This window comes from Arvicola amphibius, chromosome 1, assembly GCF_903992535.2.
Source record: "Arvicola amphibius chromosome 1, mArvAmp1.2, whole genome shotgun sequence".
In the NCBI taxonomy this organism is placed as follows: Eukaryota; Metazoa; Chordata; class Mammalia; order Rodentia; family Cricetidae; genus Arvicola; species Arvicola amphibius.
This window is the reverse complement of record NC_052047.1, coordinates 85240392-85265806: the sequence shown is the minus strand read 5'-3', so window position 1 is coordinate 85265806 and position 25415 is coordinate 85240392. Positions and strand designations below refer to the sequence as shown.

General features: G+C 44.1%; 1 long non-coding RNA gene across 2 annotated transcripts; it reads left to right on the top strand.

The window, feature by feature from the left end:
- The first annotated feature begins 3788 nt into the window (after nt 1-3788).
- LOC119801561 lies at nt 3789-11733 on the top strand. Of its 2 annotated transcripts, none has more exons than XR_005283253.1 (3): nt 3789-4071; nt 6823-7901; nt 9470-11733. It is a non-coding gene; the product is annotated as an uncharacterized LOC119801561 (long non-coding RNA). The 2 variants fall into 2 exon arrangements; XR_005283248.1 differs by having other exon boundaries at nt 9413-11733.
- The last annotated feature ends 13682 nt before the right edge of the window (nt 11734-25415 follow it).

Sequence of the window (25415 nt, the reverse complement as noted above, 5' to 3'; positions counted from 1 at the left end):
ATGCAGGTGGATACACACACAAAAATAAATACAGGAATCAAGATAACTTTGTGAAGGCTCATGTTCGGTTGGGATGGAGCTCAGTGGTGGAGTGCTTGCCTGGATGCTCCATTCCTGAGTTCAGTCCTTAGCACAGCAAACTAACCTACTAAAAGCAGACCAAACAGGAAAAGAGGCCCCTGTTATGTGAGGACACCTGAGAATCCACACTTACCCATCTGTGAATTGGTTCTCACCAGGCACTGCATCTGCTAATAGCAGGCTCTTAGCTTTCCTATCCTCCAGTGCTGTGAGAGAGTAATTTGCTTTTTCTTCTTTTCTATTTTAGTGCGTGTGCACGCAGACATCTCTAGAGGCCAGAAGAGGGCATCGGATCCCCTGAAACTGGAGTTGCAGGAGGTTGTGAGCAGCTGTGTGGGTGCTGGGAACCAAACTCGGGTCTTCTTAAAATTTAAGTTTTAAAAGCTAGTTGGGAATAAGCCTAAACTAAGGCCAAGCTTTCCAAATTAATAATAATAATAAAAAAGTCTCCATGTTATTACTGGGGAGCTGGCAGTCCAAAGAAAAACCCATCACAGTTATTACTGATGGCTGTGGAAGGTACCAGAACCCGTGTGCATGCACATGGAGGTCAGAGGGCAGCTTTCAGATCAGCTCTTTCCTTCTACGGAATCGAGGGTCTGGATCAGGATGCCAGGCTTAGCACCCTTAACCTCTAAGCCATCTCGTCCTCTCCCAGTGGAAATTGGCTTGGTGTGGAGAGCAAGCCCTGTAAACCAATGGCTGTCTGAAGACAAAAGCAATGGAGTCACACCTCATACCTTAGCGAAACCTAACTCAAACTGTATCCTGGATGTAAATACAACATGTTAAACATTTATGAATGAAATGAGAGAAATGTTTTAGATCTAAGGTGGGAGGGACAAAGACTTCTAAAGTCAGTTCATTCAAGGAAAAAACATATCAGCTGTACTTCGTCCAAGCTGAACTGCTACTCTGTAGAAAATGTTGTGAAGTTAGAAAAACAAGTTACAAATTGGGAGAAAATATTTGTAAACCACATATTACAGAAGAGAATTGTATCTGGAATATATCAAGAATATAAATCAAACCCAATCAGAATCTGAGTAAAAGACATCCCACTAAAAAGAATACACACACACACAAGCAAATATTGTACTGAAAAGAGTTCAGCCTTATCAGTAATTAGGAAAAAGTAAATTAAAGCTACATCGAGGGACGGGGAAGATGGCTCAGCTGGTGAAGGGACTTGTTGCCACCAACCCTGATGACTTAAGTTTAATCCACAGGCCCCACACGGTGGAAGGAGAGAACCTATTCCTGAGTTGTCTCTGACCTCCACACAGGTGTTACACAATTGCATGTACACACATACATACAAACATGCAATAATAACAATAATAAATGCTTTTAAACTATAGTGGGATATTTCTATACATCAGAATGGCTAAAATAAAAAATAGCGACATTACGAAACGCTGATAGACAAATCACATATGGTGCAGCAAGGCAAAGTGGGTTATTCGCTCTGAAAAACAGTTTGGCAGTCTCTTACAAACTGCACGCGCCACTACTGTAGACCGAATTAGTGATTAAGAAAAAGGAACTTCCCGCAAAGAAAACAGGAGGTCCAGATGGTTTCATCACTGAATCCTTCCAGACATTTAGAGAAGGATTAGGGGCAAATTTTCACAAATACCTCAGGAAAGACTTCCCAGTTCATGTTTGAGACCGGTACTACCTGATCTGAAAATCAGACATCTGAACATAGTCTTTAAAAAAGCCAAACACGCCTTCAAACAGAAAAGTGCTAACACTTGCTTCCTTGTTTTGACAAACTTTCAAGTAAAATTTAACTTAAAATAAAGCCCTGTAAGTTTTTGCTGAATAGCTTGTAATCACAATGGTTATTGTAATATTTAATATAGTATATTAAACATAGGCTATGTGGCTTTAGTGTCTTTTGCAACTCCTATAGCACTGGGTCCATATAGGTCCCCTAAACACTCGGATTACAGGAATGTGACACCACACCTTGCATAAGGCTGTTTCTTGTGTGGGTTTTCTGTTTGGCTTTTAGACAGGTCTTGAACATAGGCCACGGTGGCCTAAACAGATGCTGACACCAGGCTCCCAAGCGCTGGAGTAAGAAGCGTGCACCTGGACTCCAACTCCTTGAGGAGATTTATCATTAAGGATGTGCAGTCATTCTGTGGGGTCTTAAATTTAAATTTATTTTGTGTGTATGTATACGCCGTGTGCCAGGATGCATTTGGCGAGGTCATCTCATCAGTCTAATATGATTTTTTGGGGGGGGGGGGGGAAGATAGATGGATAACCAGTGTTCACTCTTCAGCTGGTAACTTAGGAACCATATTACCTTGGCCAAGTCATCTCCCATTCTCCAAAGTATGTTTTTTCTCTCTGTACAATGACGACAAAGGAGATTTCAGAGCTGCGACAGTTCCAATAATGAATGGCATGTATCCAGCCTATGCTTTTAAAAATTTACCCTTTATTACAAAGTATGCTAAAAAAAAATAAATGCCCTAGTTCTAATTTTACATTGTGGTCTCTCAAATAGGAATTTATGCAGCATTTCCTCAAGCCCTCAGCTGTGGTATCGGAGGCAGGGAAAGCATCAAGACCATTTAGCTAACCTGCCGCTCAGAATCTTCACCGTGTCCTCCTCAGCTGACAGGCGTTTGATTGTACAGGCCTTCTCTCTGAGCAGCTGCCATCAAAGCTCAAGGATAAAGCTCCACCGGGAGGAGTATCTAGTCCTGAACTCTCGCAGCTACGCATTTCGTCAGCATCTTCAATTCTGTTACAATGTGTGGAGCTGAAGCTTTGTTTCCCTCGGGTCTCCCAAGTCTGACGATACTCAACTGGCTTTGCTTTGCCCTCATGGGCGCACACCAGCCAATGAATACACTGGTAATAAGAAAAAAAAATCAAAACTACAGTGACTTCCCGTCATTTGTTTGAGAACAATATTCGCTGTAGTTTTTTCTCCAGTATCTTTCAGACTCCTTGAAAACACAAACACCTCCATTTTCTTGTCTGAACTTCCCATTTTCTTTATCTGAAGGTTATTAGGTCGAGTGTCTACTGTGATTAACAGGTAGCCCTTGGAGCGTTGCTTAAAGATAGTTTCAAATTAGTGCAACACAGACGGTGAGTCTGGCTATTTCTATTTTGTGCCGATGAATTAGCCTAAAAATGTTTACTACTATAGCAGCCCGGAGTGGCGGTGCACGCCTATGATCCCAGTTCTTGGAAGGAGTTCAAAGCCAAGCTGGCATTCATAAGGAGACCAGCTCCAAACCAAACCCAACCCCCCACCCACCCCATTCAAAAGCCAAGAATTTCGTGTTGGCATCCCTGCTCTGAGTTCTTCACGCTTAAGCATTATGTAGCTCTGATACTCGCCTTTCGCCCATCCCGTCACTTCATCAAAGTCGGGCTGGGAAAGAGTTCTTTCAGAACCCACCCACCCATCCCAACAAGTCCACAGCTACGGCAACTCCAGGCCACGACGCCTCCCGGGCTCCGCGGATGCAAGAAACCCGGGTTCTCCGCCAGAAGTGCCTAAGTGCCAGACCTTCCCGGACCTACAACCCCGCGTGGCAGAGAGAAAGCGAGCAGGAGGGTATGCCCCGCGCAGGCGCTCACACGGCTCGAGGAAGGCTGGGGCGGGGCTTAGAGGGGGCGGGGAGGTGAAAGGGCGGGGCGGCGTGGTCAGGGCTTCAGTGCCTGCTGGAGAGTTGGGTGTCTAAGCCGCCTGCCAGCTTCAATTCCGTTCTCCGTAGCCCATGCTCCTCCTCTACCCTGAATGCCACCTTGGGTGAGTGGCTGGCTCAGACCCTGTGTCAGCGCCCTAATCCCTAACTGGCCCCTAGTCCTCACCGGGTCAGGTGCTGTGTTGTGCGGGCATGCACTCTGGAAGTTTCTACATCCAGAAACTTCCTCCACGGAAACAGTCCGGGACAAAATACGGATATATTTGGGTCATGATAACTAAAGCATTCCCAGGATCCAACTTTAAAGGTAATTAACTTATTAACCACAAGAAGTTAATTACATTTAGATTTATTTGTTTATTTTTGTTATAAAATCAGATTGATTCATAAAAATACATATGGCATGGGACATGTCACATTCTGACGAGTGTCAGAATTACAGAATGCTTAAAGCCCGTCTGATCCATGAGCAATAGGAGAGTAAACAAACTGCTTGTTACACGGCATGCGTCACCCAGCTCCCTACCACGGTGTTCTTCTTCAGAGGCTATATCATTTACCAGGTTTGTGAACCATCTTAACTGGATTTTCCCACTTTAGATAAATTCGACTTGTGACATCTATCCCAATGCTAGACCAGAGTTAATAACCAAAAGGGAAATAAGTCTTTTAAAGAAAGAAAAAAATTTAAAAAAAACTTACATAATTGCCTATATAAAGTGTCCATCAGCTGCAAAATATTTGGTTTAATCTTCCTGGGAAAACGACAATAGTTATGCCCTAGACATTCCCTAGAGAAAATAAATGAATGGTAGGAAAACTATAACCAGGATGATAAGTTTAGCAGTTTAATAATTACCTGACCGACAGTGCAGAAGAGTCGACTAGAAAAGGCTCGGTACTTCTTTATGTTAAATTGTCAGGAAAGAGCATTAAAGATGGCTGAAAAGAGAGAATTCCTCTCATTCAAATAATGAACATCATAGAAATAAAAATTAACCCCTACCCCAAGGGAGCCCAGTGTTGACTTATTACCATATTGAGTCCTTTGGGTTATGTATTTAGAACTGGCTTGTCTTTGGGGAGGGATGTTTGGGATTGAACACACGGCTTCAAGTTTGCTAAGGGACCGTCCATAGCAGTGGTTCTCAACCTGTGGGTCGCGACCCTTGGGGGGGGGGGGGAGAGTCAAACAACCCTTTCACAGGGGCTGCCTGAGACCATCAGAAAACACGGATGTTACATTACAATTCATAGTAGTAGCAAAATTACAGTTATGAAGTAGCAATGAAAATTTTATGGCTGGGGGCCGCCACACCATTGCAGCATTAGGAAGGTTGAGAACCACTGTTTTATAATGTGTATATATATGTTATATAGATATAGATATAGATACACACACACACACATCTCCATATTCTGGAGGTCTAGGAAAGCGACAGGTGAGCTGTTGTCACCTGGGCTGGAATGCAGAGCACACCCCTTCTCATTCGTGTCACCTGGGGAAGCTGTGATTCTTTATCTCAACTTCCCCTGCTACGATTGATTCAGGTTATATCTTTACCAACTGCCAATGAGAATTTCAAATCTTTAAAAATTATTATCAGCCGGGCGGCGGTGGTGCACGCCTTTAATCCTAGCACTCGGGAGGCAGAGGCAGGCGGATCTCTGTAAGTTTGAGGCCAGCCTGGTCTACAAGAGCTAGCTCCAGGACAGGTTCCAAAGCTACAGAGAAACCCTGTCTCGAAAAACCAAAAAAAAATTATTATCATTATTATTATTATCACTACTACTACTCTGTGTGTGGGTGTGTGTGTGTGGATGGTACTCTGTGTGTGTGTGGATGGCACACGTGTGTGTGTGCATGTGTGTATGTGTAGTTGGTGTGGATGGGCACACTGTCATATATATGTAGATGCGTGTATGGTGCGTATTTGTGTGTGTGTGCATGTGTGTATGTGTAGATGGTGTGGATGGGCACACTGTCATATATGTAGATGCGTGTATGGTGCGTATTTGTGTGTGTGTGTGTGTGTGTATGTGTGTGCACACGTGAGTGGATGGTGCATGGGCATACTGCCTCACAGTTGTAGAAATCAGAGGATAACCTCGCGGAGTCTCTCCTACCTTTATGTGGGTTCTGGGAATCCAGCTCAGGTCACCAGGTCGCACGATGAGTACCGCCCTAGGTCATCTCACGTAACATTTTAAGGGCTTTTTGTGCATGGTAGGAACCTGTAAATTGGTTTGATTATTTTGGCTGTACATCAAAATTATTACATTTAGTTAGTGTGTATGTGGCAGTCAGAGGGCAACTTGCCGACTAGTTCCCTCATTCCACTGTGGGCTGTGACTGGGTCTCCTTCCATTGTGTGGGTTCCGGGACTGGATCCAGGGTGTCCTGATGTCTTTATCTGCTACTTTCATTCTTTGATAAATGCTCAGTGAGTGCCAATGTCACCTTCAAGGGCATCCCTCGTTAGGTCCCGCATTGTTGTCTATTAGGTTCTTAAACTACCACCTCTTCATAGCACCAAGTTGCCTTGGGGGATGCTCCAGACTCTGGCTGTAGCAGTGGGCCCCAGCCTGCTGAGTTTTTAACTTCTGTCTCTGCCACTGACTGACTGTTTCTTTGAGCAGGTTAGGTACTGCTTTGTATTCTGGAAAAGTGTAATAGTGTATCTTTCCCAGAGCTGGGAGCTGTCCCTGGCAGGACACCTCCCAGGCATCGCTAGTCCTCAGCAGCCAGGCTAGCCTAACCAAGCACTTTTCAATGTTCAGGAAGACTCTGATTGGTCAAATGCTAAGAATTCCAATTAAATATAAAGTGTCAATTTTTAAAAATGTGTTAAATTCTTTGAGACATAAAATATCCTGACACACTGTATACAGAATAGCACAGTGTGTGTGAGTTTTGTTATTGGATCTTAGTAAGCGTAGTGTTCCTTCACGTTATACTAATTTCCTCATTGTACCCATTTGGAGTTAGATTCATTTTCCAATCGAGGGCAATGGGTTTGTTTGGGGGCTGACACTGTGATGTTATTTGCTGTCTTAGGGGTTTTACAACTGTGAAGAAACACCATGACCAAAAGCAGCCCGCGAGGAAAGGGTTAATTAGACTTCCATATCCTGGATCATAGTTCATTGAAAGAAGCCAAAACAGGAACCCAGACTGGAGGCAGGAGCGATGCAGAAGCCATGGAAGGGTGCTGCTCACTGGTTTACTCCCCGTGATTCGCATGGTCTGCTTTCTCGTAGAAGCCAGGACTGCCAGCGCAGAGGTGGCCCCACCCAGAACAGGGAAACCTTCCCCCGTCAGTCACTAAGGGAAAAGAAATGCCCTAGGCTCCGTCCTCCCCGATGACTCCAGTTTGTGTCAAGTTGACGTAAAAACTAGCCAGCACCTATGTTCAGGCTCGTCAGTGACTTCAAGGTTACAGAGTTGGGGCTACTGGGCAAAGATTCCTGTTGAAGGCACGAAGCAACCCAGGAGCATGAATGCCTCTTGGGGTTCAACCTCCGCTGACCCCTGGGAACAGCTGAGGTTTGCCTGCCGTTTAGGCAGGATCCAAAGCCTCTGCTATTCAGCTGTGGTTTATTTTCTCAATGAGGGCATCAACCTGTCTCCCCGGGAATCCCTAGGAATCCTGCCGATTTTATCTCTGCCTCATTTGTAGGGACGCCTTTCAAAATGTCCTTATCTGCGGTGAGAGGCTGGGGTTCGGCATCTCTCGCTGGAGAGTTCAGCTAATCTCTGCTTATTTAAAGTTAATTAAATTCTTCGCCTCTTTTGTAGTCTGTTTTCTCATCAAGCTAATAAAAGGATTAGTGACATGGAATTAGGATAAGCCTTCAATCTTTGGTAGGTCACATGCACATTTAACAGGTGGTAATATTGCCCAATAACTCTCCAGTTTCTTAGTGTACACTGCCGTCAACAGTGTGGAGAGAGGCAATGAGCCAGGATGGAGTTCCTCCAACCGGACCTGGCAAGGCAGATCAGCTAGGTACTTGTGGCAAAGCCTGGTGTCCTGAGTGTGATCCCCCATGACTCGCCTGCTGGAAGGAGGGAGGAAGTGACTAGCAATTTGTCCTCTGACCTTTGTAGGGCATTTCCCCATCATCACTAAAGAAGTAAGTATAATTCTTATTTTTTTTATTGTGATTCTAGCCTTTAACAGCTAAGCCATCTCTCCAGACCATGATGTAATTCTAAAAAAATATATAATTTCTCACACAGAACGAAGAAGGTTATTCTAGGCAGTGGGACTCACACAACTCAAGTTACTGAATTGCTTTGGGGGAAAAAAAATCACAGTTTGTACACAGCCCTGTTCGTGTCTTCAAATAAGATGATTTGAATTAAATTTGGGCCAGTGACTCAGTGAAGTCCTTAGGAGCACAGATTCAGATGGAAGGAATCGAGGCTCGTGCTGTTCACATGGTTTTGTGGCCTGTTTTTTGTGTTTACACTTTTCAATAAGATGTAAACACCTTTTTACATTCATAGACTTATGTATTTTTAATGGCTATAGAGTATTAGAAGAATCTACAATATTTATGTAAAGAATTCTTTATTTCTGAATGTTCAGATTATTCGACAGAAGAAATAACACAGAGAATATCCTTGTAGCCAAATATTTGCTTCTGTGTTTAATCATTTCCCAGGCACATGTTGCCCGGAGTGGAGTCACTGTGTCAACAGATGCTGACATTTTCAGAGCCGTGGTCTGAATTCCACTAAGGTGGCTCCAGCCTGTGTTCTCCCTAACCTTGGAATGGGGTTGCTACAATATTACACTTGCACACTGTCCTGCTGGCGACAGACCTTCTTACGACCTGTGCTTATAAATTCCACTTTTAAATACTCTTTTTTATTCACATATGAAAAGAATGCAAGTGAATAATCAAAGTCCAAATGTGAAGAGACATGTACTGTAGAAAGAGAGGGTGCTGTACCTTCCATTATTCAGAGAGGACAGGATTAGCTTGTAAACCTGTGCAGCCTTCCAGCTTTCCCGTGACTACACTAATGTACTATAGGTTAATTATGCATTAGTACTTTACGACCTCTTTTCTCTCTCTCCCTCTCTTCTTTTCTCTTCCCTTTCCTTTGCCCTTCCTTCCCTCCCTCCTTCCTTCCTTTCTTCCTTCCTTTTTTGTGCAGGCTCTCACTATGTAGCCCAGGATGGCCTCGGCTCATCATGTATCCCAGGCTATCCTTGAATATATGGCACTCCTCCCCAATACTGGGACTCTATCAACACTTCCAGCTTTTTTACCTTCAACAACGTGTCTTGGATATATTTGACAATATAATTAGATCTCTACCCCCGCTTTGCCTAATTGTTTTTCCTTTTTTTTCTGAATTGATCTTTTATAGCCTAAACTTACCTTTATAACCATATAACTAATTATATAGAGATACTTTCTTATTGATTACACTAACTGTATATACATTAAAGATATTAGCCTTCTGATGTATTTATGAAGGTATTTTCTATAGATATTTTTGAAACGTGTGTCTTAGTCAGGGTTGTATTGCTGTGACGAGACACCGGGACCACAGCAGCTCTTAGAAAGGAAATCACTTAACTGGGGCTGGCTTACAGTTGCAGAGGTTTAGTCCATTGTCGTCATGGCAGGGAGCAGGGCAGATGTGGAGCTGGAGAAGCAGCTGACAACTGCATCCTGACCCACAGCTGGCAGAAGAAGAAATGCTGGACCCGAGGTGAGCTCTTCGGAACCTCCAGATGAACCTCCAGTGACACCCTCCCTCCGACAAGGCCACGCCCACCAATCCTCCTCAAGCAGTGCCACTCTCTGGTGACGTAACAGTTAGATCTATGTTCCTGTGGAAGTTGTTCTTATTCAAACCACGACAATGTATTTATCTTTTATGTCGTTTTCAAACTCTCCCTGTGCATTTTTGGCATGCATGCTTGCTTTCCTGGTTTCCTGTAGGCGAGTCTGCAGCTTTACCACTTTCCTTCACCCTGTTCCTGTTCCTCTGGGCTCAGCTCACCCCTGCACCACAGTTTACTAATTAAGTTTTTAAAGATATGAAACTAAGTTAGGCATGATGCCACTTTGGAGGAAGAGGCAGGCAGATTTCTGTGAGTTTAAGGCCAACCTACTCTGCGTGGTAAGTTCCAGGACAACGTAGTGGGACCATGTATTAATATATATATTAACATACAATTGGTTTTGATCAATAAATTATGTACCCAGATGAGTGCTTCACTCTGCTCTTCCCAGTCCTGGCCCTGCCTAAGGCTCCAGCGGGGATTGTATCCAAGTTCATAGAAGATAAAGTCTTTGTTGTGTTAGGTTAGGTGGGGGGACATGAAAAATTAGTTTACTCAAGCATTTATGCCTTCAGCACAGCACAGAATTGTAATCTAGATGCTGCTTAATTTGGGGTGTATATGTGTGTGCATTGGCATGTTTGCAAAAGCCCATGTGTGGAGGACAGAGGTCAACCTCAGCTGTCATTCCCAAGGAGCCAGCCGTCTGGTATTTTGAGGCAGAGTCTCTGGCTGGGATCTGGGGCTTGACAATCAGGCTATACTGGCAGGAAGGGCCCTCCTGTTTCCAAGTCCTCAGTACAAGGGATCCAAGTGCATGTGTGTGCCATTGTGCCTGACTCGATGTGAGCACTGATGATGGGTCTTCATGCTGGGCCCAAGTTCCTTACCAACTAAGCCATCATCTGCCCCCCTGGTTTCTGTTGGCATTGTTTGTGGTGATGGAGAGCTGACCAGGGCCTTGAGCATGCCAAGCAAAGGCTCGACTGCTAAGCTGCATTCCCAGCCCTGCTTCAAATCCTTCTATTTTGTTTTTATGAAATGGTCTGTCACCACAGTGAATAGTATACATCAGTAATAATAATAATAATTATATTTGGGGTATAATTGCATATGCTAAAATATGAAGTATTAGTAAAAAGAAGTTATATAAATATTATTACTTTATTATCATTTTGGGGGACCAGATGTGGATAACAGTCTTGTCATGTACTTCAAATTAGTAAGCACCATTTTCTGTTTCTTATATTTTTGGTTGTGAGCTTAACCTTTAACGACTGAGCTACCTCTCCAACCCAACACTTTCTAGTTCTAAAAATCATTTGCACTTAGAAGATATGACAGTAGCTCAAAACAGGAGACTCTGGCAAACTGCACTGGACACTTTGCCTAAATCATCACTTATATTTAAAGGATGTTTGCTCTGGTTAAGGGGCAAGCAACAGTTGTCCTCCAAGCGTAACTCAGACATGTGCTGGGGCTGGAAACATGGTTCAGCAGTTAAGAGCACTTGTTGCTCTTGCAGAGGACCTGGGTTCAGTTCCCAGCACACGTGGGGACTCATAGCCATCTACAACTCATAAATCCAGTACCAGGGCATCTGATGCCCTCTTCTAACCTCTGCAGGCACCGGGAAAACATGTTGAAGACAGACATAAATGCAGTCAAAACACTTAGACGTATAAAGTAAAAGGAGTAATCCTCAAAATGAAACAAAGCCCTGACCTGTGCTGCCTTGTGATAACACGTTTTTATTGTTGCCATTACAAGTCATCGTGAACTTGGAACAAAAAAGACACAAATTTATTATCTGTCATTCAGTTCAGAAGTCAGAGATCCAAAACAGTCTCGCTTCCTTTCTGAAGGCTCCAAGGGGAAAGTCCTTGCTTACTTCAGGAGGCCACCTGTGTCAACCATTAGTGCGAACATGGCTTCTGTGGTCTCATTGCCTCTGGTTTTCCTGCCTCCCTCGTTTACATATAAGAGCATTTATTGCATTAGGCTCACTATCCAAAAAAATCTCTCTTGGCTTCACATCCCTGCAAAATATCTTTTTACCATGTGAGTGACCATACTGAAAACTTCAGTATTTGGCAATGGATGCCTTTGGTTACTTTGCCTGTCACGAACACCACTCCCAATACACTTCTGTACCACGAACACCACTCCCAATACACTTCTGGTACAGAAACCAAAATGGACATTATGTACTGGAGCAGAAATGGGGAAAGCCCTATTCTGCTGCTTTCTTGGGTTTTGATGCTGAGGTCTGAGCTCGGGGCCTTTCATGTGCTGAACAAGTACTCTCTATTGCTCAGGTACACCCAGCACTCAGTATCCTTCAAATAGGCTTTGGCAGTGGAGTATGGCATTGCATCCAGAACCCCAGCATTATGGAGGCTTGAAGCAGGGGATAAAGAGCTTGAAGCTAGCTACAATCTCACCACACACTGAGATTTTTGTCACAAACAACAACAGAACAAAATCAGATCTGGCCAAGTGCTGAAGCATTTGAAGACAAACTGTTTCTTCAGAATTGGGGAGGTTTAAACTCTAAAGGGTGCTGAACCCCTCCCTCCCAGAGTTCTGTGCACAGTGTAGATACACAGTGGCCCACCATCGATCAGGAGTGTGGCGTGTGTGTCCACACCCTCCTGAGGGGCTAAGGCAGCTCACAGAGAGATTCGTGTTTCATTCGTGTGAGATTCTTCCCAGTGCCCAGATCCCATCTAGTCCAGTGGTGCTCACACTTGACAAACGGTGGTGCTCACACTTGACAAATGGTGGTCCTCACACTTGACAAACGGTGGTCCTCACACTTGACAAACGGTGGTGCTCACACTTGACAAACGGATGTAATCCGCTCACTTATCACATGTTAGCCCTTGGCTGACTTGAGGCAGAAAATTAGAGAGGAAAAAAGAAAAACATGAGGCAGGTAAATTGATAGACCTAAAAGAACTCAGGGAAAAACAGTGTATCTCATTTCTATGCTTCATTCAAATGAAGCAGTTTTACTGATTGTGAGTTCCCACCAAAAAAGGAAGGCGCAGAAAGGTACTTTAAGTAGAATATGTAATTCATTTTAGCTTCATACATTTTACTGTTGTGTTAATTTTGAGATAGGCTTTTCTCATGGAGCCTGCATATGCATTAGTAGCCCAGGCTATCCTGAAACTCTCAGCAATCCCCTGCCTCTACCCCTTGTGTACTGGCATTATGGGTATGCCCAGCCATGAACGGGCAGCCAAGCCCACTCAGTGGCTCTTCCTCCCTATTCAGTGGCCCAGCGGTTTTAGAGCAGAGCAGGCCTCCCTAGCTGCCTGAGTGCCAGTCTTCAGCCAGAGTGGATGGGCAGGTGGAGGGCACCTGCTCATCCGCAGACCATCTTCCATCTTGTGCTGAGCAACAGTGAGCTTGGTAGTTGGTGTGGTCTATTCACTCTGAAAATCCTCCTTGGTCACAGCCTTTTGGTGGCAGCCTGCTCTTCCTTCGCGATTTCTATGGTGTCTCAGGAGACAAAAAAGTCAGCTATGACCTCCCACCTCAGTTCACCTGTTAGGTACCGCTCACCTATAGAACTTCTCTGGCCAGCATCCATCACTTCTGTCTTAGTTACTTTTCTATTGATGTGATAAAATCCTATGACCAAAGCAACTTATAAAATAAAATATTTGCTAGGTGGTGGTGGCGCACACCTTTAATCCCAGCACTTGGGAGGCAGAGGCAGGCGGATCTCTGTGAGTTTGAGGCCAGCCTGTTCTACAAGAGCTAGTTCCAGAATAGACTCCAAAGTTACAAAGAAACCATGTCTCAAAAAAAATTTAAAGTAATACATTTAATTGGGCTTTTAGTTCCAGAAGGTTAGAGTCCATGATGGTGGAGCAAAGGCAGGGTGACAAGAACAGCAGAGAGTTTACAGCCACAAGCAGGAATCAGAGAGTAAACACTAGAAAGATATGAGGCTTTTGGAACCTCAAAGCCCACCCCTAGAGACACACCTCCTCTATCAAGGCCACACCTCCCAGCCCTTCCCAAACAGTTCCACAAACTGCGGGGCGGGGGGGGGGGGGGTGTTACCGAGTAGTCAAACATACGAGTCTGTAGGGAGCGTTCCCATTCGAACCACCACATCAGACCCACCAAATGAATTCCCTAGCTGCCTCTTGCTCCCAGGGGCAATGCCCATGTAGTTCATGTCACACACAGTAATGGTGGGCAGGTTGGTATAGGCACCTCTGGGAAAGGCAGGTGGTCAGGCCTGGGACCAGTCACCAGAAGATGCATCTCCCAAAAGGCTTCCTGGATCTGATGGAAGAAGGTTCCAGAAGCGAAGACACCAGCAGTCTGAGAGGCCCAAGTGGCAGCGGCCAACTTCAGCACAGCCCACTGGTCTGTGTTCCCAGGGCTGATGACGCTGGCATCGGTAGGGTGCTCCATGGCAACAATGGAGTTGCCAGGAGAAGCTTCCCCTGGTCCTCTTCAGCATTGTGATGTAGATAGCGTGACTTCCGCTTTGCTGGGTGAACTGTGCCATTTGACAATCTAGTTGATGCCACCTGAATTCCCAGCTCAAGAATATAAAGTTACGGGCTGGAGAGATGGCTCAGTGGTTAAGAGCATTGCCTGCTCTTCCAAAGGTCCTGAGTTCAATTCCCGGCAACCACATGGTGGCTCACAACCATCTGTAATGAGGTCTGGTGCCCTCTTCTGGCCTGCAGACATACACATAGACAGAATAAATAAATAAATATTAAAAAAAAAGAATATAAAGTTACTATCTATTTGCAGGGCAGCGAGGGCTCTGGTAACTGGGTGAAAGGCTCCCTTTAAGTCAATGGGTGAACCAAACCCAAAACCTGTAGAACCTTTCCCCGGGTAACACCCAACATCTAGGATGTATACTTCTCACAATTCTTTTTTGGGGGCAGGGAGTCCTTTATACAAAAAGCCATCACGATGCCTCAGTGGGGAAAGGCACCTGCCACCAAGCCTGATGACGTGCGCTTGACCCATGGGACTCACATGGTGGAACCCAAAGGCCGATTCTTACAGGCTGTTCTGCAATCTGTACATGTGTGTGCACGCACAAATAATAAAAATAAACACAGTTTTAAAAATCTGAGAGGCGAAGCATAGGGTATTTGACATTTAGGCTGTTATCTACTCTAAGATTTTATGATTTCAGGTGACAATAAATGGCTAGCCAGAGAGGGGACAGTCAGAAGTGACGTGTACTGTGGTCTGCTCTTCTTTTTCTTACCTTTGCTGCTGCTACTGCTCTGTTCAGAATCTAACACTTTACCAGCGACTACTACAGGCCTCACGTGTCCAGGGCAATTAAGAGTGAGGCCAGGTAACAATGTTTGGAATCTGAAGTAGGGCAATCACAGGCTCAAGGCTAGCCTGAGCTACCCCATGAGACCCTGTCTCCATAGACAAAACAAAAGGAAAGAGAGGCAGTAGAAAGGGCAATAGATTTCAGTGTTGTCGGAGGCATTCCTTACAGACAGAATAGGACCTAATGATCATAATAACTTAATGTAACCAGCAATGAATGAGCAGCCGTAGTGTGTCCAGCACGGTGGTGTTACGTCATCATGAGGAATTCTTTTCTATTTCAGGACGTGGCTGGGGAGCAATCTGGCAGTAGCTAGATTAAAACTTGCCAGTAAGTAAAGGTTTTGATAGAGAAATTCCTCCCACAGACTAATAGGAGCATTCATGGAAGTGTTAAAAGGCATTCTCGAGGATGCTCGGGGCTGCAGAGATGGCTCAGGAGTTGCTCTTGCAGAGGACCAGGGTTCAGTTTCCAGAGCCCACTTGGTAGCTCACAACCATCCATTACTCCAGTTCTGAAGGATCTGATGCCCTCATCTGACACCTACAGGCACTGCACGCATGTGGTGCACATACACACATGCAAGCAAAACACCCAAATACATAAGATACAAATTAAAAATCTCACTTTTGAAAGATGCTTCCTTTCACAGATGCTTCTTTATTGTTTGCAATACTAAAACATTAGAAATGATCTCTGTATCCATCAATAGAATCAGAGGGACCTACATATACCAATATGAAAAAATGCCGGAGGTGTAGTGCTCGACAGTAAAAGCATGCTTCAATAGTATTGTTTCCTTTGTTGACATATATACTCAGTATATGCTCATGCTGGTAGGAGGCTTATATGAAGAAGTATTAGTAACAGGCAAGGCTGGAGGGGTTTGTGTGTGTAGACACTCATGGGGCTGGAGAGATGGCTCAGTGTTTAAGAACGTTGACTGCTCTTATGGCAGAGTACTTGAGCAGCTGGTGTGCTGGGTAAAAATGCCTGCCACATGGTGAGCACGGCTGCTTCCCGGAGCTGGGGTGGTAAATGTCCCAGACTGAGGTTAGGCTCTCAGGGAAACAGTCTGAGCCAGAACCAACTGCCAGAGCCACACAGCAGCTGTCATGGCCGCTTAAGGTTTGTCTCAGGTCAGAGAATGCTGTAGACATGGAGGAAGCCGGGTTCACACACAACACACACATACACACACACACACATGCACACGCACACGCACATGCACACATACGCACATGCATGCACACATGTATGCACACATGCACACACATGCACAAGCACACACATGCACACATGCACAAGCACACACGCGCACACACGCACATATACGCACACTCATGCACACATGTATGCACACACGCACACACACGCACAAGCACACACACACATGCACACACACGCGTACACACACACAACTCTAAAAAGGTACAATACACTTTTAAAAGATGCCTAGGTGCTGAAGAAAAAAAAGAGAAAATGGATATAAACAGTCATAAAAATAGTTTAAAAATAATAGCAAAGTCTTTAAAGAGAGAGTAAATTAATAAAAAAAAAATAAGCCACATAAAGATGGGAAATAGACAGGGTGTCTGGATCCTGTATGGTGTTTTGTTAAATTTTTGAAATGCTAACATACAGAAAAGCAAAAGCTGCTGAGAGACATTGGATCATGGAAACTGCTAAATTAAGCCAGTATATATATTTTAAGAATTCCTTAACTTAAAATGGAAGTCAGAAAATGCATTGTGTTGGGGGAGAGGCTATGCCTTTGTTTCCGCAGGAAACAAATGGTTTATGGTTCTCTTCAAAATTCATGAAGATCAGATTTGGTTGGGGGAGACCTCCTGAAAATCTTGGCTACATGAAAAAAGAAACCAAGAAAGACTACAGGATAAGTTGCATAAATGATGATCCCTCTACTATGGAAACAGCTCTGGGACCGGAGGAGACATGATAAATGTGTTGGCTATAAAGTCCTCATGATTTATTATTACAAGCCATCCTTTCATATGGTATAGATAGAGGTTTGGTTTTACAGTTCAAACAGACTTATAAAGTTAACAGGTACCTTTTACCTGCTCAGACATAGAAGAAAAAAAAATCATCTTTAGCTGACTTGTGCACACTACACATTCCATACTTGTGTTAATGCAGATATGTATGTTACCTTTAAAATGTGTTTTTACAACAAAAGGACCGGAAACCAATGAGGACACGTAGGACAGGTGATCCAGCCTCTCAGAAAACCTCTGTTGCAGTTTCTTCAAAATTCTGCATCCAGAACAATTTCAAAGCTGCTAGCTGTGATGGTCCAGCCTCACAGACTGCTCCAGCCAGGACCTCAGAGAAGCCCTGCATTATCCCATCACACTGAGACTGGACAACAGCTAGATCCTCTAGGACTTGACCATTGTCCCAATTTCCTCAGGGTCCCCTAAAGATGCCATTGCCCCAAACAACAGGAAGAAGTCTAGAGAAAACAAGGTCCACATTCCCAAGACATGTGGTGGGTGGCTTTTGCTCATTTGGTGGGTTGTGGATGTTTGCTGTTGCTTATGGGGTTGGTTTTAAGTTGTTGTTGGTCATGGTCAGAAAAAAATCTAAACAAAGGAGATTATATTAAGGGATCTCTTTCTGAACATAAAAGGGGAGGATATAGTATAGAAATAATGTGATAAAAGGGTGGATTGTTGAGTATACTTTTGAACAGTCACTAGTCTCAAATATTTTATATTGGTATATTGATACAAGTTTAAGGTTATTTTTGTTAGACTATATATATGTTTTTACTCTTGTTTAAGGTATTGTACCTATACAGCTCATCTTGCTCTAAAGAGATGTAATTGGTCCTAAGGATCATTAATTTTACTGAACTGATATATGATTGACCATATGGTTTAAGATGCAGGGTCTGCTGTTTATCCAATCAGAATGAGAATTAAAGGCCCAGTCATTGCTGATAGCAAAGTAGTTATCCAGGGAGAACAGAAACTGGTACCGATTATCTGATTTACATCTTTGTCTCTTGCCCCTTCTGTTGACTTTTCCAAACATGGCAAGATTGTCTCTAGTTACTCCTGGTCAATTAGCATAGAACAACAGGGTTCTCCCAAAGCAGTTTCCTTTATCTCATGAGAAGTTAAATCAAAGCCTCCCTGATTTTGTAGGACCATTTCTGTAAGAGAATCTGTTTCAGCTTAGAAATGGAAGCTTTTAATAATTCTAGTTTCTGAACAACCTGTCTACTTACTTTGGAAAGCATGAGAAGAGGCACATTTAGTGAAACCATGGGTGCATGCCTACCACGTGGTCTCAGAGGTCCAGAAATATTGCTGTTGTCTAGATGAATTAACCCACAAAATGAACAGTGGGCATCAGAACAGGGGGAACTGCCTAGGTTAAAGGTTTTGGATATTAGACAAATTTTATCCCCTTGTAAGTTCTCTAATATTAATTTAGGCTGCTGCCAGAAACAGTAAATTTTGTCAGTCAGTGTACTGGTAGTCTGGTTAGTTAGTAGGAGGGCCTGGTATCTAAGCATAGGCAGCAATCCTGGCAGGTTTCTTGCTGGGAATGGTTTGCTCTGTCTCCATAGTCTCATTCTGGGGTGTAGGGTCCAAGCTCCAGGTTTTCCCTGTTTTCCAAAGGACAGAATCTTTCTTATGGAATTTAGAGATTTTTAATTTTATGGCTATTGTATTATGTTTTCTTATTGTGTATTTCTTGGGTGGAGACTTTCTTTTTATATATTCATCTGTGTGTTTTTAGGAAGCCTCTGTTTCACAACCCTGATTTTTGCAATGGAAATTCTCTTGTTCCTAGCAACTAGGGGCCCAGCCACTGAACGTGCAAAGAATTTTAAATTCTGTATTCCTATCTTAAAAGATAAACTCCCACACATTTCCTTTCTCCAATAAAACAAGACTGTTAGAGTAAGCACCAGTGAGCAAAGGCCAAGGTGTTACCTGTTGTGAAATATTCCTTTATACTGTGTGAAGATATGCCACTGTGATTGGTTTAATAAAAAGCTAAACAGCTGATAACTAAGCAGGTTTTTGGGGTAGAGAGAATGCTGGGAAGAGGAAGGGTGGAGAATCCAGACAAACAAGGAACAGGTTGGACATACAAAATGGGATAGAGATAAAAGTCACATGGTAGAACATAGATTAATAGATTAATATTAATAGATTAATATGGGCTAATTTAAGTTATAAGAGCTAGTGAAGTATAAGTCTAAGCCATCAGCCAAACTTTCATAATTAATTAAAAAATCTCCATGTGGTTGTTTGGGAGCTGGCAGGTGGAACAGAAAAATCAACCTGCAGATACCTTCTGTGTATCTGTCTTCCTCAGTTTCCAGGTCCTGGCTTGAGAGCAGTGGGGTATGGACCATGTAGTCATACCAAACATAAGATCCAGGAAGTGTAATTGAGGGATGCAGAATGTGTCAGGAGACATGGAAGAAGCAGGATGGGCATGAGATGTGTCTGCTCCTAATAGCACCAATCTATTTCAAAAAAGAACAATGGGCATTGAAAGACCTCCATATGGAGTTTGCTTTTATTGTGGCAAAGTTAGCCACTGGAAAAGAAACTGCCCATGCCTCGACTGCTAACAGCATGGGGTCCAAACCAGACAAGTAGGACACAAAGAAGAAAACTGCCAAGCTTTGCCAAGACAAGGATAGACAGTCCTTCAAAATTCCTTCTTCATGCAAAAGTATGTCAGATACTCTAGGCCTGTAGATTGAAGATGGCTGCCCCAACATCCATCCCCAGCATTACAGAAGAATCTTGGGTGATTATTCAGGCAGCCAGCTATTTCTGTCAGTTCTCTAGTTTTGGAAGTTGCTTGCTTAGTACTTCCTGTTTAACCAGGTAATATTTTATCCTTCTTGGGTCTCCAGTGGGTTGAAGACTAGATAGTATACAGTTTTTCTTGCTACAAAATTCAGGAAAAAAAACTTACACAAGAGATATAAAGTTTATAAGATTGAGAAACATAAAAGCTTCAACTGTTCATTTAAGAAGATAATTTTAGCTGGACAGTGGTGGAGGCACTAGGAAGGCAGAGGCAGGCAGATCTCAGTGAGTTCAAGGTCAACCTGGTCTATAAGAGCTAGTGCCAAGACAGGCAACAAAACTATACAGAAACCTTATCTCAAAAAAACAAAAAAACAAACAAAAAAAAAAACAAAAACAACCCCCCCCCAAAAAAAAAACAAAAAAGAAGATGTTTTTAGGTCCAAAAAGTTATTTTTAGGATGGTTAAACAAGTTATGATAGAATGGTTTAGGTATAAACCTTTAGAATCATTAAGATAGTATAGATAATACAGAACTTTCTCTGAATTTGTGAAATACAGATAGACTGGACATTGTGAATATAATTCTTACCCGATAAATGTTTTTACTGTATATAGTTTTACTATGTTAGAGTTAAAAACCTTTCCTTTTTATTTAGACAAAAAGAGGGAAATGTTGTGGGGTATGTGTACACTGTGCAAAAGTGTTTTGCTGTGGTGTGATAAAAATCTGAATGGCCAATAGCTTGGCAGGAGGTGTAGGTGGAACTTATGGGCAGAGAGAGGAAGTGGAAAGAGGAATCTAGATGCTCAAGGGAGACACCAGGAGATATGGAAAGGAAACAGGAGGTACAAGATGGAAGAGAGGTAATGCCATGTGATAGAACGTAGATTAATTTGGGTTAATTTGCTGGGCGGTGGTGGCGCACGCCTTTAATCCTAGCACTGGGGAGGCAGAGGCAGGTGGATCTCTGTGAGTCTGAGGCCAGCCTGGTCTACAAGAGGTAGTTCCAGGACAGCGAGAGCTGTTACACAGAGAAACTCTGTCTTGAAAAAAAAAAAACACAAAGATAAATAAATAAATAGATGGGTTAATTTAAATTATAAGAGCTAGATAAGCTACAGGCTGAACTTCCATAATTAACAAGAAGTCTCTGTGTCATCATGTGGGAGCTGGCTGATGGGACAGAGAAAGACTACACAAGCGCACGTGCACACACACAAATAAATAAAATAAAAACAACATGTCTGCCAAGAACTTGAAAGGGTACGGTTTCTCTTCTTGCTGTTTCCAGGACAGCGGGAGGCCGTGAACACTTGGCTTCCCCTGCCTCCTCCTGATTGGATTTCAGTTCCACTTGGCAGGACAGCAGCCTGCGCACGTGTGCTGATGTGTTTACAAGCAGCCCTCGGAGGAAGTCACGCGCCTCTGTTTACTTTTCTGAAGAGCCTAGCAGGTTACCTCTAAAAATAATCTTCCTTGGTGTCAGAGCTTCTGGGACGTGGGGGTGCCATCCTCACACACTCTCCGCACTTTGTGCCCTAAGCCGGGTGTATCCAGTTCCCCTAGATGACTCGGATCAGATCACAGAGAAGCAGCTGCCAAGTTGTCCAGCCCCGGAGTTCATTTATTAACGGATCCTGGGGAAGCACTCTTAAAAGTGGTCTGAGCCTTTTCCTGTGGCTGCCACTGTAAGTGATGCTGGAGTTTAAATATGCTATAGCAGCTTGTAGTTCTTCTGTGACTTTCCAGAGGAAATACTGAGATGTTTAGGACCAGGGCCCGTACTACGATCGTTTGATTTAGCCATGACAAATGTTTGAGCAGCTCCTATTTGCTCTGTCTCCCCAACTATCTTGTCATTTATATTACATTTTTGCCCTTAAAATTTTCTTTTCCGTTTCTTGAACCCAGGGCCTTGTACATGCCAAGCCCTCGACCACTGGGCTCTATGCCAGCCTTGCATGCGAGCCCCTTAATAAAGCTTTTAAACTGGATTTGGGGTTTTGTTCCTTTTGAGTTTTGCTCTGTTTCTAGCTAGAGAATGGAGATTGCAGTTTATTCTTTACAGCATGGTTATGAAGGTTGACCGAGGTGCCCAGCACAGAAGGAGCACCAAGCTTCAAACCAAGTTTCTTCTTCCCCTCCACCAGCAAACAGGCGTTGGGCGAAGGGAGCGAGGATGAATACTTCTAAAAGCCACGCCCACACTACAGCCACCTCTGCTTCCCCTACAAAAACCTCTCCATATTCTTTCCTCCCAGACGCCTAGCCTTATGGGGGCTCAATAGCCCAGTAGCAGTTCAAGGCACAATAGAGGGTAAAGACCATCTTGGAGCTGTTTTGTTTATTTATTGTGGGGAGGTGCATGGGTCTTCTACTCTTGCCTTCCACCATGCCGAATGAACTCCAGTCATCAGACTTAGCAGCAAACGCCGTAATCCACTGAGCCATTTTGATAAATCCAGGTTTCTTTTAATTTTTTATTTAAAAAGTTTTTTATTTACATAGCAACTACAGTTTCCCCTCCCACCTCCCTCCTGCTCCTCCACCTCCCCCACCCCACTCCCCATCCACTCCTCTAAGAGGGTAAGGCCTCCCACATGGAGTCAACAAAGTCTGGCATATCAAGTTGAAGCAGCACCAAGTCCCTCCTCTCTATACCTAGGCTGAGCAAGGTATCCCTCCATAGGGAATGGATTCCAAGGAGCCAGTTCATGAACTAGAGATAAATCCTAGTCCCACTGCCAGTGGCCCCACAGACTGCCCAAGCCACAGAACTGTCCCCCACATTCAGAGGGCCTACTTAGGTCCTATGCAGGTTCCCCCACTGTCAGTCCAGAGTCAGTGAGCTCCCACTAGCTCAGGTCAGCTGTCTCTGTGGGTTTCCCCATCATGATCTTGACCCCTTTGCTCTTTTAATCCCTTCTCCCTCTCTTTGACTGGACTCTAGGAGTTTGGTCCAGTGCTTAGCTGTGGATCTGCATCTGCTTCCATCAGTTGCTGGATGAAGGATCTATGATGGCAATTAAGGTCATCAATCTGATTATGTGGCAAGGCCAGTTCAGGCACCCTCTTCACTATTGCTTAGGGTCTTAGCTGGGGTCATCCCTGTGGATTCCTGGGACTTTCCCTAGTGCCAGGTTTCTCCATAATGGCTCCCTCTTTCCCCAACTCAACCATCCTTATGTTCTCCCCCCCTCCCCTTCCCCTCTCCCCTTCCCCCTCCCCTATCTTCTGTGCTCCCCATTTCCTCAGGAGATCTTATCTGTTTCTCCTTCCCAGAGGCTTCTTACCTGTCTCTCTTAGGGTCCTCCTTGTTACCAAGCTTCTCGGGGTTTAAACCCAGTTTTCTGGATCAAGCAGTGTGAAGGGGGTGCCTTTGGGTAGAACATCTCCTAACCAAAGGCCCCAGATGGAAACAGATTTCCCTGGCACAGCCACGCCCTGCTTGCAGGGCATTCTGGGGGTCTCTGAAGGTAAAGAGGCACCAGGTACCTCTTTTAGGCGGTAGCTGGGAATGGGTTACTCACTGAAAGCAAAAAAGAAGGTCTTGTCTGGTGGAGAGGTGGGGCAGGGAGAAGAAGGAGAGTGGCTTACCCAGTGGGGAATGTGCCCACGTAGTTGGCGGCTGGGAGAAACTCAACTCTCTTCCGACCAACACACCAGATGAAAGATTTCCGTATGCCAATATTAAATCTCTCCGCCAATTCAATACATCAGGCCAGGTCTAATTAATAAAACCAGGTTTAATCTGAGCAACACAACTTCCGGTTGATCTCTGGGAGAAGGAGAATCACGAGGCAGGTCCAGGGAAAGGGTCTTAAATACCCCGTTGGTATGATCCTGAGCACGTGAGGGAGAGGAATCACTGCTTGGTGTCCTGAAGGTGGAGTCTGGGGAGGGAGGGAGAGAGAGAGGCGGGTGTGTGTGTGTGTGTGTGTGTGTGTGTGTGTAAGGGGTGTGGGGAGCGGGGGCAAAGCAGAGCTTCCACCTAAACACTTAGGACCCCAAGCATGCTCTGCAAACACTCTTCCCCTGACTCACAATCCAGGCCCTTTTGCCTTTAGTTTAGCTTGTTAGATACTTTAGCAAATAAAGCTTAAGTCCTAAAATGAGGTGGTTCTGCCCCTCACCTGGCACCCCCATAGAGGATGACGATTTTGGAAGTCAACTCATTCACCCCAGTCACCAAGAATCAAGAATCTTGGAGTCTCTGGAAGGATCTCCCCAGAGGTGACAGAGTGTCATTTACAAGTCTCTAAAAATTTATAAGGCAATTTCATTTTTTAATGCTTCTGCAAGCTTTGTCTAGTGGCTTTTTATAGCCCCAAGCTGTGTATTTAAGAACATGTTCCAGTGTTAAAGTGGGTCTCTACAAATCGTCATTTCCTGCTGCTTGCAAAATGATTCCTTTCTTAATTATTTGCAGACTTATAATTTTATTTGAGAATACTTTTAATTGCCCCTGACTAGTGTGAGCCAAGTTGGTCTCCTGGAGCCTCCAAAACTCTTCAGAAAAAAAAAATGGAGTTTGGTGTCCAGCAATGACTGCTGATGAAGGGGCAGGGTCCTCTGGAGCTTCAGACCTTGAGTTGAAACCGAGGAAGCTGAATTTGGAGTTCTGTGTCCACTGTCACTCACTGTGAGATCTGCTCGAGTTTCTTGGGCTTTCAACGTCTTATAGAGTGTAGCTTGGTGCCTAACCCATAAGTGCTTGGTAAATTTCATACGCTGGGAGGAAATTAGCACCAGCAAATGTGATAGTTACAGGCAGCCGCGAGGACACAGAAGCAGAGTCCTTAGCTGTACCCTTCCAGGCCAGATGTGGAGACCGGGTAGGTACTCACACCTATGCAAATCTGAGCAAGTGGAGGTCAAGGGGGAGAAACCCAGTTGGACTTTGAAGAGAACATTGAGTGACAGTGGACTCAGAACTCCCAGCTTCCTAGATTTCAGATCCAAGGTCTTCAGCGCCAGATGATGCTGCCGCTCCATCAAAGGCCATTGCTAGACACCAAACTTCCTTTTTCCTGAAGAGCTTTGGGGGCACCCAAAAACCAACTTGGCATACATTAGTCAGGAGCAACTAAAAGTATTCCAAATAAAAGTATAAGCCTGTAAATAATTTAAAAAGAAATCATTTTGCAGATATCTAACCTCAAGGCAGATGGCATTCAGGCAAGAGAATCACAAGGTCATTCTCCATAGCAAATGGAGTTTGAGGGTACACGCTATCCTACCTCAAAGAACAACACAAAGTAAGACAAAACAAAGTAATTAAACTCTTCTTTCCCTTAACTGCTCTGTCAAATGCAAAACAGATGTGCCCACGGCGAAATGTAAGTCACTTTTGTGCCCACTGTGCCCAGCTTTCTTGCTAAATAACCTAAGCAGAGAGGATTTTTTGGCACTAAGATTCGATCAGAACTCTAATGTTTACAGAAAGAAAGGTGTGTAGTCCAGTTTCACCAAGGGGACGTCCACTGAGACTTCAGCTAAACTGGTGCCAATGAAGGCAAGGGTGTAGAATCAAGATCTTCACAGGGAGGGAACCCACTGCAGACATGACTGATCTTATGAAAGAACAAACGGAAAGATAGTATATTCCCAAAGACACGCCCCTAAAGGCAATGAAGGTTATTTTCGTTTTTATTATGACGAGAAATATCTTAAAAGTGTGAAAACAG